Raw genomic sequence first — 15,369 nt, 5'->3', positions numbered from 1 at the left:
GGACGGTGCATTGGTCTAAAAGTCCTTTCGTTTATGGGGATTGCCTTCGCATTCCCCCTGGTAAGGCTGCCGGGGGCAACTCCCCTACTCCTGTAGTACATGCCACTTGCTGTCTGAGCGCATGGTCTGCATTTCTAAAGTCAGGTTCTGCACTGCGGCTATCAATTGCTGCATCTGCTGCTCCATGATGGCAAGCAGAGATCTTTTTCTATTTTTATGGCTTTGCTATCTGTCAACACAAGACGTATAGAATATGACTGGCCTATCATATGCAGCAATTGCGAGCCAAATGCGAGAAATCACCCTGAAACCTCTATCCCCCCTCTGAAGTATAATCAGGGTGGAACAGGAATCTCAGGGAAACCCTTTGGGGAAGAAAACCTGGCCGGTCTGGTCAATGTAGAGGAGAGGCCAATGCACTTCATCTGCTGTCAGGATTCCAAAGTGGAGAAAGACAGGCGTCAAGGCTAGTGTAACGCTTACCTCTGGCGCCCTGCAGGAGTGCCTGGTCTGGACTGTTCTGAAGCATTGTCCCCACGGAATAACTCTGCTAAAATAAATATCCCAGCAACTCCTTTCCACAATGGCCCGCTGGTGAATCAAAACCCAGAGAACAGTGGGGTTGGGAGGGACCCAGGTGAATTTGGGGCCTCGTAAATTGTGCTAGGGGGTCTGTGTTAAGACCTAAAAGGTAAGTAAATACAGGTATTCAGTACGTATTCCCCAGCTTTCTCTCCCACCTTCCACTTGTGTCCCTCTAGGTAGGCTGGCTAGCGCGCTGATGTTGGTGCTCACCGCATTATAATGAAACAGGCATGCTGGAGATGTCCGACTCCAGTTACTTCACTGAGGGTAGTGGTCTAGGCCGGCTGTGACGCACTGGATGCTGGAGATATGAAGGCGAGTCTTTGTAGAATGCTGCCCAGGAGCTTTGGCAGCTTTAGGTGCGAGGCGCTGCCTATTTTGTACTGTTTTCTCTTTCCGAATGATGCAATACACTTTAGTCTCTTTCTTTCTCTTTCCCCAGGTGCGGAATCTACAGAATGTCTTTGCAGGAATTGCTGCAGCGCAAAAGAAGCAACGCAACTGAACTCCTGTGCAGGTAAGTTTGTGCTAAATGGGTGGGAACTAGCTGGTCATTTCATTCTCTTACTATATTCCCTGCTTTCTCGTTTTCAGGAGCTGCAGTTGCAGTGGACCTTGATCGGAGAACAGAAACTGGAAACTCTACTCTTATAATGAAGTTATTGGGTCTCTGCAGCTACAGGTGGGTTCGGACGACGATCCAGGTGAGTATCAGGACAGAAGCTTGAAGCAGAACTCATACGATGCCGCCTCCGGTCTTCAGGCGATTATGGCTGGAAATAAGTCCAGGCGTTCACCACACGTGGAAGAACAGGAGCGGTGGCCCGGGACGTGGTTTTATAGTCTCGGTCCGCGCCCTGTCAACACTAGACCACCAGAGATGTCAGATCTTTGTATCTGCCAGGGGCCATCTTAGTTTCCATAGTGGGTTCTATCTTGGCAGTCATGTTGATGTGGGTCAATGCAGCTCTCATCGAACGCCTATGCCAGCAGCCACCTTGCAAGTCCACCTTCTCCCTACATTGTCATGGGGGGGGTGGAGGGGTGTACCCCTTATCCTATCCCACACGCCTTGTGCCCTTACTGGAATCTTGACAGCTAGGATCCGCCAGGAACCTTGTGCCGGACTGCTGTAGCAAGGGACAAGGAAGAGAATCAGATTGCATAGTGGGAGAAGAGAGCGTGCCTGGGTAGAAGTGGAAGGTTTAATGTAGGAAGTGGAATTAATCCTACCCGCAGGGTGCATGATCCACTTCCTGTCAGCGCGAGACAGATCAGAAAAAAATGATGGCATCTTGATTCTTGATCAGCGAGTATGAATCTAGCAGAAGGCAAGTATGGATGACGAGAGCAAGTGAGCATGCAAGGCAAGGAGGAAAATAGGAGGTATAAACTTCAGTGAGAAAGAGGGCAAGCAAACTTACGAGTGTCTTGCAAGAAAAGTAGCAAGGCAACGGTTGTCAAAGTAGCAAGGCAACGGTTGTCCATAGCAACCGCCCTTCTTATCGCATTGCCCCAATGCTGATGGAGGGGTGGCAACGACAGGACACATAGGCGGGAAGACAGCTGGAGCAACACTGGAAGTAACAGGCACCATGTTGCGCGAGGATTGGGCAATGTAATGCATTAAACACCATATTAATGTTAAAGGATATTTGTACCGCGCACTATCACCACCGCAGTGGTCCCCTGGCGCTCTGGCGGCTCTGAAATGGGGGGGGGGGGCGGTGAGTTAGTGGGAATAAACTGGAAAAGTGCAAGAGAGCAGTGATGTGCTGGTGGCATCCTCAGCCCAGTGGGTCCGTCGGCTGGGCTTGGGGTGCTTTACGGTCGGTAGTCGTCGGATGCTGTGGTGCAAGTCTATGTGGGGTTTGTTTTGTTGTTGCAGTGTAGTGAAGTTTGTGCGGATTGCTGCGTTTTAGGCTTGTGGTTGTGTTTGGTTAGAGTTTGAGAAGTGTATGCAGAGGGATGAAATTGTTAGTGGATTGTTTATTTGGCATTGCTGTCCTTGAAGTTATGTCTATGTCTGATGTTTGCTATCATTCACTATTCCATCGTTGCTAATTTTCAATATTCTGTCTAGATGTGAGGCAGGCTAGTGATCACGATTCCAATCAAGTGTTGCACTTACCATCATTTACAGTTTCATCCAAGTGTGGCACATGCTAACATTCACATTTCTATATAGATGCGACGCAGGCTAAAGTTAAGAATTCCATCTAAATATGGTACATGCTAATATTCATAATCCCGTCTAGATGCGACGCAAGCTAACGTTATAATTCCATCTAAGTGTGGTGCAAGCTAACATTCACATTTCTATCTAGATGCGACGCAGGCTAAAGTTAAGAATTCCATTTAAGTGTGGTACATGCTAATATTCATAATCCCGTCTAGATGCGACGCAGGCTAAAGTTAAGGATTTCATCTAAGTGTGGGGCATGCTAACATTGTTACACCCGTCTAAAGATGACACGGGCTAATCTTCACATTTCTGTATAGGTGTGGCACTAGTTAACAAGTGTGGTTCATGCTATCCTTCACAATTCTATCTAAGTGAGGGATATTCTACAGTCATAATTCTATCTAGCTGAGGCACATGCTATCATTCACAATTCCATCTAAGTGTGGCACATGCTATCATTCACAATTCCATCTAAGTGTGGGACATGATATCATTCACAAGTCTATCTAAGTGTGGCACATGCTGCCATTCACAAGTCTAAGTGTGGGACATGGTATCATTTATGATTCCATCTAAGTGTGGCTCTTGGTAACATTGTTGCACCTGTCTTAGTGTGAGGCTGGCTAATCTTCATCATTGTCTCTGGGAGTGGCACAAGTTAACATTGGTAAGTATGTTAGTATGTTATGCAGGACAAAATTTACAGTCCAGCCTTGAATGGATTTAGCTTGGTGGTCAAATCTCTCTAGGTGTGCATGGTGCGAGTCTATGGCAGTTTACATTATAGAGAGGTAAGGAAGAGTGGTGAGGGCTTTCTGGAGTGAGTAATTGCTCTACACCCCACCCATGCCACACACACCTGTAGACACGCCTTGGAGCCGCTACTGTAGGAGCCGCCCTTTGCCTCTGGCCCTTAGCCGAGGGAGCTGCCATGCAGAGGGCTACCATGGGAACGTCAGTTATGACCTGGTGGACGCACCAATCAGGGGAGGTGGGCAGGTTGGAGGGGAGGGTGGGACTGTGAAAAGGCCAGACACAATAAAAGGACTACACCCCACAGACTACACCCTTTGGATGCAGCCCAGAACAGAAATAGGCTCACAAGCCAAAAGAAACACAATTTTGGTAGTGCCAGTGATATGCTGATTGATGAGCCATCTATGTTGGCTTTCTTTTCAATATCGGATTAGCTCTCCTGTTTCTGCCAATTCACATCTTACGTGTTTGGCATTTTAAAAAAAAATCTATTTCTTATGCTACTGGCTGCTATATATTCTTTAATGGATTTTGCTCTGGAGAACACCATCTTTAGATAGTTTCCTACATGGGTTTCCAGATCTTTGTCCGATTGGAGTATGCCAATGTTTTTTGAGGATATATTTCACATCTCTCGCTCTTTTGGAGAAGGGTGTGATGCATCTCACTTGACCGTTTTCTCTCTTTTTCTTTTACCTTTTAGTAGTAATTGCTTTCTCTCCAACTTTCGTGTTTTTTTGCATAGCCAGCCCTATATCTTGTGTTGTATAGCCCGGGCTTTGAATCACGCATTGATCCTGACCAATTCTTTCAGAAAATCCTCTTCTTTGGAACAATTTCTCTTGGCCCTAAGGAGATCACTGTAAGGTATGCTTTTGATCAGGTTTTTGGGATGATGGCTATTTGCATGTAATATGAAGTCAGAAGCTGTGGGTTTCCCGAAGAGTTTACTTTGTAGACAGCCTTTGAAAGGGACCAGCACTACATCGAGAAAGACTAGTTCAATTTACCACTTGTCACGGTGAGGTGAAGATTGAGAGAGTTGTTAAGCTTCTGAATGTACTCATCAAGTGACTCTGATAACCCCTTCCAGATGATGAAAAGATTGTTGATGAAGCGATACCAGCATATAATTTGTGCAGTGTAGCGGTCATATTTTTCGGCCCAGGCTTCAGTCCGCTCTCACCGACCCATGTAGAGATGGCATAGGTTGGTGCTACACACAAGCCCATGGCTGTACCGCATTTCTGTCTGTAGATTTGATCTTCAAATAGAAAGATAGTGTTCCAAACAGAAATTGAGTAGGCCGAGAATCATTTTGTTGTGCTGTTTATAACTGATAGACTTCATATCAAGAAAGTATTATATTTACAAGCCATTAATCCTGTTTGGTGTATAATGCTGGTATATAGAGAGGTGACATATAGATACCAAATTAATTCTCCCCGTCCCCAAGTGAAATCTTTGATTTTATCCAACAGGTCTCCAGTGTCTCTGATATATGAACAAAGATCTTTCACAAAAGGTTGATGAAAGAGATAGATGTATTCTACAGGATGCATCCCTTGGAGGATACAATTGGTCTTCCTGGTGGAGTACTTATACTTTTGTGGATCTTTGGGCCAAAGTTTAGGAGTTGAAGGGTGGTTGTTTTTGAGAAATGTAATTTCTTCCCAATCTGATATTTCCATTTGCTGAGAAGATCATCAAATTTCCTTGGTTTCTTTCAATAGCTCTACTTCACATGTTTCATAGCATTGGAAATCTTCCAATTGTCACGCTGCTTCTTGCATGTAAAGATTCCATCCCATACTACTACCCATCCTCGTTTGTCTGCTTCTCTGATGATTATAGTATCATCTTGTCAGGGGTTCTGTAGTGTTTCAATCTGTTCTGGTTGAGAGATTGGAAGAAAATCAAAGTTTTTTTTATGCCAATGTCCATCTTTCATGACCAAATCCTTGAACTACTTCAATTTTGGTTGCATCAGTTTTAATCCACTTTCCAAGTGAAAATCAGTTTCTATCCCATAGCAGGTAAGTATTTCAATGTTTTCCATGGTACTAGCATCACTGACATTGTCATCCGTCATAGAATCCAGGGAGATCAAGGTTTCTAGATCTCTGACAGAGGATTCAGATTCAACTTTTCTGTTTTTATGTAGTAGCTACATTTCATCCTATTTGTGCTGAAAGGAATTTGAAAAGATCAATTCTTGATCTGGGCGAAAAGAAAGATCTAATTCCAGTATAGATAGTTCACAGGGCGTCAACTGTGTATTAGATACATTGAAGACTGACCTTCAGCTCTTCATTCCCCGCCCCATTGCTTTGGTTTTCTGTCCTCAGTGGAACAGGTTGCCATGCTCTGTCCGGGCGCTGCTCCTTGATTTCCCCCCTCCCCCTCGTTAGTTTGCATTTCCTCCTCTATGGGGTGGGCGTCCTCTTGGTTTCCTTTCCGCTTAGTTGTCCGGATGTAGGAGCCGGACCTCATCTAAATAATTCAATTAGGCTACTTCGGTCTCGGGGTACAAGGTTTCAATTTCTGATGAAGATGGGAGCACCTCTAGCGATTGACACCCCCCTTGTCCATTTTGATTCTTGATCAAATCTTCTGGCAAATGTGTAGATGCACCCTCGTTTATAGTCTTTTTTTGTCCCGTTGGAATTTCTGCACCCTCAGCAGGTTGAATGACTGTTGCTCTGACGTGTGCTACAAGTTGCCTGCAAGTCCTATGGCTTTTTGCAATCGTTTCTAAAATGTATCTGCTGTAAAATGCACTGTGCAACCAGAGAAAGGTTTGGGCTGACTGCTTACTTATGTTCAGGGGGGTGGGGGTGAGAGCTGCTCCCATAATGAGGATCAAAAGTTGGCAACCATGGTAAGTCAATAATTTAGCAGTATGACCCGGCTAAGAAAAACGAGGCTGGTCATAGGCGCACATTTGAGTCCACTGAAAAGTACCCATTGCCAGATGGCGTGTGCAGAGCATATTTAAGAGGGAGGTGGCAATTGCTCCCCTTTTGTCTACCCCTACGGACGACTAGGGGATGCACTGGTCCGCCTTTCTTATTTTTGGAGTTTCAACTATGGAATTGAATAACCACTACTAAAAAAAAAAAAAAAAAAAAAAAAAAAAAAAGGAAAAAAATAAAAAATAAAAAAGAAGAGTTGAAAAAGAAAAAGTTGAGCCCAACAACTCTACCCAGTGGCTGCCAGTCCTTCACATACAGACCGTCCATGCATGGGTGTCAACTTCTGATTTTCTCTATGGGGCAGAAATTGCAACAAAGAGGGAAGCGAGGGAGCCATACCCCACCCCCAGGTCAAAACAACCCATTCTTGGAGCACACTTCACAGCAAGAATTGGAAAAAAGCAATAGGATTTACAGGCAGTTCTACACTTAAAACATGTCAGCAAAAGTCACCCAACCTGCTGATATGTATTTCCTCATTATTCTGTTCAAACCTGCCTAACCTCCAGGATTGCCCCGGAGCCTCCATATTTTCGCACTGTTTTCTGGGTCGCTTTTTTGCTTTTTTCTCCCGCAGACATTTCCGTGAACTCGCTCCCACACACCCGTACTTACCTTTTCGTGGCACACTGTGCTGTCGACTCACTGACTCCCTACAACAGCAGTTCCCTTCACGTACGTGGATGGGAACCGGTGCCACAGGGGCCTCTTTTTTGAAGCTTTATTATTCAGGAAGTTGGGATGCCATTGTAAAGAACAAGGGTGCAGGGGACAACCCCGCTCCGCTTGTTCGCTACAATGGTACTGACGTACGGTAAATTTGTGGACGTTTTCGGCCTTATAAAATCTTCGTACAGCCGAAATTCGAACAAATCTACCATATGATATTTTCCTTTTGGATTTTTTATACAGATTCCGACAGCAACTGAGGAGGGTACTAGCTATTTTGCAACAGAAAGCCCAAATAAAGCTCGAGTTAAGTATCCAAGTATGTGCTTTATTTCCAAGCAAAAAGATTTATGGGGTGTTCTTATTTGACAAGAAGACAACGGGTTTGAAATCATACAGAATTTAACATTTTCTTCACACTACATATGAATGAGCAGAAAACTTGGTTTAACCAAAAAGCATCATCATAGTAGCTTGTCTTAAACAAATCAGCCTCACAGCAGCTATACGATACTATAAACTTTCCATCTAGGTAAACAAAATCTGTTTTGTAATTTAGCCCACACTTGTTCTGCTTAATTATTAGATTTGTGTAAAACTCTGGAGATAACGCAGTGAGATAAAATCATTTGTACAGGTTCGCACACTTTAGGCGAGTGGTGAACCCACAATTTGGGCTAGTCTGCAATTTAAGGACTTGACCGCATATCTTCCCAGGTCTACTTGGTAGGATATATGTTAATGCTTGGCTTTCAAGAATAAAGTCCTAAAAATGAGTTGAGCAGTACAGAACCTCCTAAAATACAACAACTTGACAAATGATGATTTACACAACTTTATTGGGCGGATTTGCCATAAAAGCTTGACAAATATGTAAATGATGGGAACACTATTACCGTCCCAAAGGAATTGAAAACTCGTCTATCTCGACTCCTCACTCTCCCTAACCAGAAAGGTCAATGCAGCCTTCTGGGTAGCAGCCTACACAGAACTGCAGCACACTAGCCAGAGCCCCAATTCTATCCAAACTAGATTATTTCAACGCCCTATTCGCAGGATCCTCTACAAAAAAAAAAAAACTACAAATCATACAGAATAACGTCCTCAGAGCAGCAGTGAAAAGCCCAAAAAAAGAACACATCTCTGCCGCCTGATGTAACGCTCACTGGCTACCCGTCCTAGACTGGATCAATTACAAGACCCTCTCCACCCCCCACAAGTGCATCACAAACAGCCCCCAAATACCTCACCAGCAAAATCACTATACTCCTCACTATACTGCTTCCCCAAAAAACTGAAAACCTTGCTCTTTACACAAGACCCCTAGCTCACTCTACCACACTATCATGGTTATCTGTTTGTACTCAAATAATCCATGCATTGAACTGTAACTACCGCCCTTATGTATGTATCCCTTGTATTTATTGCAACAGCGCCCAGATACGGCGTGCTTTACAAATGGAAATAAATAAATCCTTATCGTTTGGCAAAGATAGTATAATTATAGCAGTTTTCCCCTTCGCCCCCTTTGGATGGATGAATACAAGTTTCAGAATGCAAAGAAATAAATGCTTGGATCTCCACCTTCCCCCAGTTTCTTCTGTATCGGCCAAACAACTTTGGCTGGTCCAGCTGTCTCGGCTGGCTCGCCCGCCTCCCTCAAAGGCTCCAATGGTCCATTGATGGTCTTGCTCCTTTGAAGTCAGCAGCACTAGCTAATTTTGCAAGATGCATGCTAACACTTCACTGCACCCAGGGGCGGTGTCGGGCCTCTCAACCTTAACGGTTGAAAAGGGCCCAAAACCTCAGTGCAGTGGTGCCACCAAGCAGCTGCCCTCATAGTGGCAGCCTTATGGCACAGCATCATCTTCAACTCCCACTGCAACATTTAATGTGTGGTTTCTTGCACACAGTTTACCTTTTCAGGTACCATCTGGCTGTCGCCTCAGCCTCGCCGACGTTGCCTTTTTACTCTGGTTTCATCCAAAATCAGCCACTTGCTGAGAGAGCAAATAATAGATTTTCAATGGACATTTACTATTTCAGCACCCTGCTGGCTGCCTATCCAGTGAATTATCTGCTCCCATTAACTCCTTGCTGCTGACATGCAGTTAAGGGAACACCCCTACTTTAAAAGGCTCTTGGGACCCCCCCATCGCCTACTTCTGTGCATCTGTACATAGAGAATTGGGGATGCCATTGTTCTTTTTTATGGACTAATGTTCCATTTAAGAGACAAATGTATTTCTTCTGTCTTTTATTGCGATATTTTTATACATGCGTTTAATGGATATTGCTTTGTCCGAATAAACCTTTCAAACTCCTTGCTGCATTCCTTTGTGTCTATTATAATTTAAGCACCCCACATCTTCAGCCCAACAGTCAGTCGAGGAGCCATAAGCCCACCCGGTCTCTCCCAGCGACTCAAGAGTGCACGGCACGCGATCATTTTTTTTCGTCGCCCCCATACAAAGACACGCAGAATATCCACTGGGGCAAAATGGCAGTCCTTCCCCGTGGTTCAAGGAGTCAACTGCCCCACACGTGCCTGCATGGTCTACAGCCTGCCCCCACCCCCTCGCTCGCATGTCCATGCCTGCCGTTACAAGCCCCTTCACTGACCTCGCATCAGGCAATGGTCGCTCACATACAGACCACTCTCGCTACTATAACTTCCCATTGCTTTCTCGGAACTTGGTAATCGTAGAATGTGCGTAAGCTGGAACTGCGCATCACATTTTATTTCCCTTTTCCACGAGCATGTTTCGGTTCGGGCCCGGGGTTCATTTCTGGTGATGAGGAGGAGCTCGGCCTCTTACCCCGTTGATGTCCGGCGGTAGATCCTGCAGGGCTGGTCTCGTCTCGCGGCAGCACTCCCCCGGTTTACAGCGATGCAGCAGCCGCACTTTTTTTTCCTCGCCAAATGGTTATCTTGGGTTCAGCGCCAGCGCCGCCGCCGCCGCTCCGTACACAGATTACAGATAACGCAACAACTTGCTGGAGACCCGAGACGTGGCGTCGCTTGGGCTTAATGCCAACCCGCTAAAAGTAGCTTCGCCCTCAACAGAAGACTCACTGAAAGAGAGCGCAAATCTGTGTTTGGGTGAATACCCAATAGAAGTGAAAAGACAAGGAAGGGGCGGGGATTGAATAGGATGGGCGGCACTAACGGAGCCAGGCAGATGTTAATGTGAATGGTAAAGGACATTTGTACCACGCACTATCACCACCAGAGTGGTCCCCTGGCGCTCAGATGACCAATAATAATTGCTTTAACAGTAGGACCTCAAGATAAAGAAAAGGTGTGGGCGACTGGGGTTATAGACGAAGGGGTTAGCACCCGTAGCCGTATCAAAGTTGCCTAGAAGGTGAGAATTGAAGGAAAGAGAAAACGGAAGTAGGCTGGGTTCTCTGAAGTGGCCATTGCCTTTGAAGTCGGAGATGTCGTCGTGTGTGACCCGCCCATGTGTAGTTGCCCCTTTAACAATGTGTGTCCCCCCCACGTGTATTGCCCTTTTAAGATTGGCCCAAGCCAATAAAAGCCGTCCCTGCAGGCCAGGCACAGCACGTTCATCAGAATGGCTGAAGGCTCCCAAAGAGGAGTGACTGAGTCCGTTCTCATTTAGGCCTGCAGGCCCACACCTTGTGAGCACGGGCCTGCAGGCCATGATGTCATAGGGCCCTCTTGGCAGCAAAGTGGCAAGGGTCTGCATGGCCAGGGTATGGCCTGCCCTGACCCCACTTAAGACCGGATGTTCCCCAGCAACCCGAGGCACTGGGTCTCTAAGGGGCTGGTGACCGTAGCACCCAGAGGGCCTACTGGATGCCCATAACATGATAGCAGGCCCCATACAACAATGACGACGAGGAAGAACCCCTGCATGGTTCCCTGTCCCTGCTGTCCCTCGTTTTTTTTCTTTTTTGAAGAGGAACGGAGGAAAGGAGCTGCCCCCCCCCCTGGGGGAGAGAATGCGGAAGGCGGCAGCCATGGTTGCGAGTGAAAGGAGGAGGAACAGCATCCATCGCCATTGAGGTGGCGAGGCGAGATCATGATGGCAGCCCTGCTGGCATTTCCTCCCTGGCTGCGGCCCTCTGAGAAGAGGGTGCTCGTGCGGCCAGGGGAGGGTCAGCCCGCATCCCCCCTGTGGCATCCGCTGTGAGGAGAGATGGAGAAAGAAACTGGGCGTCTGCTGCCGCTTAACACAAGGTGGCTGTAACACCATTCGGCCCAAGAGGAAGGGAGGAAGGCAAGCCCCGTGGTGAAGCACAGACCACCCGGGGAAAAAAGGAGTGAGTACGGCTGTCCGCGCATCCAAAAGGGTGCCCGGGCCGCTAGGCGGTGATTAACATATGCTCCGTTCTGGAGCGAAAGAATAGAGCGACCGCCCCCCGACAACCAGAGGCAACATTGCCTGTGTGGTTTTCCGCGCCCTGGTATGCAGCATCCGCTGCAAGACAGATGAAGGGAAGTGCTCGCACCCCCAGCAAGAAGCAGAAGGCCTGCCAGCAGGAGGGAAGCGACTGTGAGTCCCCGATTGCTCCTCCCGTAACCAGGGGAGCCGACTTATGAATTTCCCGGGGGGGGGGGGGGCTCAAATACAGGAAGTGACATCACTGGCCATGACCGAAAATTTGCATATTGTCGCCAACTTGGTGCAACGGCGCGCAGGGGTGGGGTCGCGCGCAGCGCAGAACAGTGGAAACATTGGCTAGAAAGAAGGAGATTTAAGCCTTCAAGTTGCATTCCAGTAAGCTATCACTGCCCCTACTCCACCCCTCTATAATCATCCAGGTTGTAGTAGCCCTCCCTCAAAAGGCAGAGCAACATGGGAGAATGAAATGATTGCTAAACAGAAGGTACAGCTGCAAGGTGGAGTACCACCACCACAAAAAAAGTTACCAATGCAAGGGAAACGAGAAGTAAACACGTTTACCGATTAAAAACTACCAAGCAAGTGCTGCTGTAGAGGAGAACAGGTGAACTGTTTTCATTGCAGCACCTTCCCCAGGCTAAATGTATTTTTACGGACAACAGTTCGTTGAATAAATTCATCTGCAATGGCCTCAACATCCAGATGTGCAGCTTCATCTTTGTGTCCATGCAGCAAAGCAACAGCATTTAATCGAGCTTGGCCCATTGTAGCCCTCAGGTAGGTTTTGATGCGCCGAGGGCATGAAAATGAACGCTCCGAAGAACAAGAGGATACAGGGATGGTTACTGCAATTTGAAGCAGTCGTGCCAGTTCTGGGAACAAATTGCGCATAGGACGACCCCTTTCACCTTGGAACAAGTCAAAGACATCCTGAAAACACATAACCGGAGTCTTATCCCTCTGTATAAGTTCAAGGAACATATTTCTATGCAACTCTAGATTGCATTCATGGAAGTCAGTCTTATAAAAATTCATGACATAATCACTGGAGGCATTCCCTGTAACAAATTGTTCAATGTTAACCATATGGTCACATGCAGTTGTATTGAAACGTTCTGACAAAGCTACCAATGTAAGGTCCATGAGTTCATAATAACCTTGTCTATAGAGGTCTTTGGGAGACTCAAAAACATGAGGAACTGACCCTTCATCCAGGCGCCGTGGGATTTTCCTGGCCCTTCTTTGCACAAAATGTTCCTCTAGTTCCACATCTAAATCATTGGCCGCTGATGTGGTTTTTGAGAAGAAGTCTTCAAATCCCTCACGCAGTTGTGCAACTATGGTCTTAAGGTTTTCAATCATAACCGCTGCTTCATGGACCCTTAAATTGACCTTCTGTAGAGCAGTGTTCACAGTTTCAACACGGAAAAATACCAAGTACAGAAGATTAAGACCTAGATAGGTTTCGAGTTTATGGAGCTGCAAGTGCAACCCATGGGCTTTTGCTCCCGCTTCATTGTGGTCACCGGCTGCAAGTCCCAGAAATTCAATTACAGAACTGTAGTTAGCTAGTACAGTCTTCAAAGATTTTGCTCGAACGGTCCATCGGGTAGGGCAGAATGGAAGCAGTTTGACACTCCCTTCTTCTTGACAACGTTCAAAACAAGCAAGCCGTTTTGGGGAATTTCGAATGAACCCAATCAATTCCCTTACAAAAACCAACAGATCCCTGAACTTGGCAATGCCCATAGCATCCTGAACTACTAAATTCAGATTGTGTGCAAAGCAGTGCACATAAATAGCTCGTGGTGCCACCTCCTGCACCAATGACCCCATACACTTCAAATGCTGTATAGAGGCACCCTGGCTATTATGGCTGGCACCTCTTGCATTAACCTACTGTAAAGATGCTGTGCCCAAGTGACATTTGCTAAATGGGTAACCAGATAGAGTTAGGGACTTATGCTTAATAACATCTTACCTTCCAAGAAACAAGCATACTCCTCTTTATACTGCCTTATTGCATTCACAACACAGAAGCCACTGTTTCAAACAAGCATCTAGAGAAAATATGAAGCACACAATGCATTATTAACAGTTTACATATCCACAAATTAGACACTCAAGCATCTGCTGCCGACTTTTCTTTCCACTGCACCACCCCACTCGGCTACTGAGCCAGACAAATACTATCTTGGGAGTGGGCTGTGGGGAAATATCCATAAAACTCCCTCCCCTCCCCACTTCCTCGGTCAAAAACGTCTCACAAACAAAATAGAATGTGTTCAAAGAACGCATCAGAGAACATCTAGACCTGAACAGCCGTAAAATAGAATGTTTTCTCTACAAGACATAAGCATCATTCACAGCAAAGCATGCAGGCATAACAAGGCCGTAAAAAAAGACCCCCTGCCTGCCCTCCCAGCATTGGTCTCTAGAGATAGGCCCCATATCGCCATCTCTCTCTTACCCATCTCTCTCTTACACAGAGTTTACACTGGGAATAGGCAGATGAGGGGGAGCAGGCTGACTGGACTCCACACACCACCCTACTGCAAGCGCTAGCTGCCAGATCTTCATGGGCTCAGCGGAACTCATCAACCAGAAAACGGTCCTTCTACACCATGTGGGTGCATGAGCTCTGCATGTATGCAGTCTCTTGGAGCATTTGAAAGCAGAACGCTCCTCTCTTGGTTCAGTCTATCCCTCCCCTGTTGCTTTCATCCTCCCTCTTGTGCACCCGCTCTTACCCTTAACCTCAGAGCTATGAGACTGCTCTACCACTGTGCGAGTGCTGTACAACCAACATAACCAGCCTAACATGATATAAACACACTTGATTGGCCACTCCATTCCCATGCCTCCTGTTACCAACATCATTCACCTTTATACACAGTCTGTCCTGGACTGCCACTCATGGCACAGGCGTCTAGTCGTTTTGACCAGTGTTACTGAATGAATGTTCTCAAGTTGCATCACATTTGACACAAGGCAAGGTGGGTGAACCGGGAACAAGGGTGGAGCCGGGCTGGACGGGGGCACAAACCCTCCTGCCCCCCTGTATTCCACCACTGCATTAGTCTCCTGCCCCCCTGTATTCCACCACTGCATTAGTCGGCCATTGTGCCTCTGAATTTTCTTGCATGCAATTCAATGAATCTTGTAACAGTTACTTGTCCTTTTATATTTCTACATCAACAATGTTTAAATACGTTAACGCAATACACATCTAACGCAGGTCACCATTGAAGGGCACTTGCTAGTCATGAGGTGACAGCCTAGGCCTGTGCACTTGAGGCTGTACTGAGGACTCCCCCCCTTCCCCCAGCCAAACGTCTGCGCTACTGCCAAAAATAGCGGAATCGGTTGTGCTGCAACGAACGACGCTGCTGCTCCGTCTATGGCCAACGTTTGTGGTGCGTTTGCCTATTTGGGCCCTTTCATAGCTCCTCCATCTCTCCGTATTGATCACAATTTGCATATGCGGATTGCATGCATATTTGTCTCAACGCCTGCAGACGGGAGATGCCTTACGTACAAAGTGTACTCCTTAAGACTACATTCAGAACATGAGGATGCAGAGAAAACCAGCAGAATAGCCTTTTCCCTGATTGTCCCTGCATCCTCGGATTTAAGAATGAGGGAATTTACTTGCAGGTTAACTCTGGGTACAAGCTCAATCCAGGAAGTTAGTCCATCCTTGGAGCTCTCATTTCTGGGGCAGGTAATGTAACTGGTGCACACCAGGGGCGCCGAGTACGGGGGGGGGGGCTCTGGGGGCCCGAGGCCCGAGCCCCCCCCCCGGCAAAATCAACAAACATTCCCG

General features: G+C 46.7%; 1 protein-coding gene across 6 annotated transcripts in view; it reads right to left on the bottom strand.

Moving 5' to 3' along the window:
- The window catches only part of LOC138567574 (zinc finger protein 250-like), a 312,546-nt gene that overhangs the window by 215,194 nt on the left and 81,983 nt on the right, over positions 1 to 15,369 (bottom strand). For 2 of the 6 annotated variants that reach the window (XM_069645931.1, XM_069645934.1), the window contains exon 1: positions 9,990 to 10,266. The exons of 2 other annotated variants lie outside the window; for them this stretch is intronic. The gene's annotated coding sequence lies outside the window, so the exon portion shown is untranslated. Of the gene's footprint in view, positions 1 to 9,989; positions 10,267 to 15,369 lie in introns of those variants that run through there. 2 more of the 6 variants (XM_069645939.1, XM_069645938.1) reach the window with 2 other exon arrangements.

This window comes from Ambystoma mexicanum, chromosome 2p, assembly GCF_040938575.1.
Source record: "Ambystoma mexicanum isolate Mex_15411 chromosome 2p, UKY_AmexF1_1, whole genome shotgun sequence".
NCBI classification, from domain to species: Eukaryota; Metazoa; Chordata; class Amphibia; order Caudata; family Ambystomatidae; genus Ambystoma; species Ambystoma mexicanum.
The sequence above is the reverse complement of the archived record's forward strand: the minus strand, read 5'-3'. Positions and strand labels throughout refer to the sequence as shown.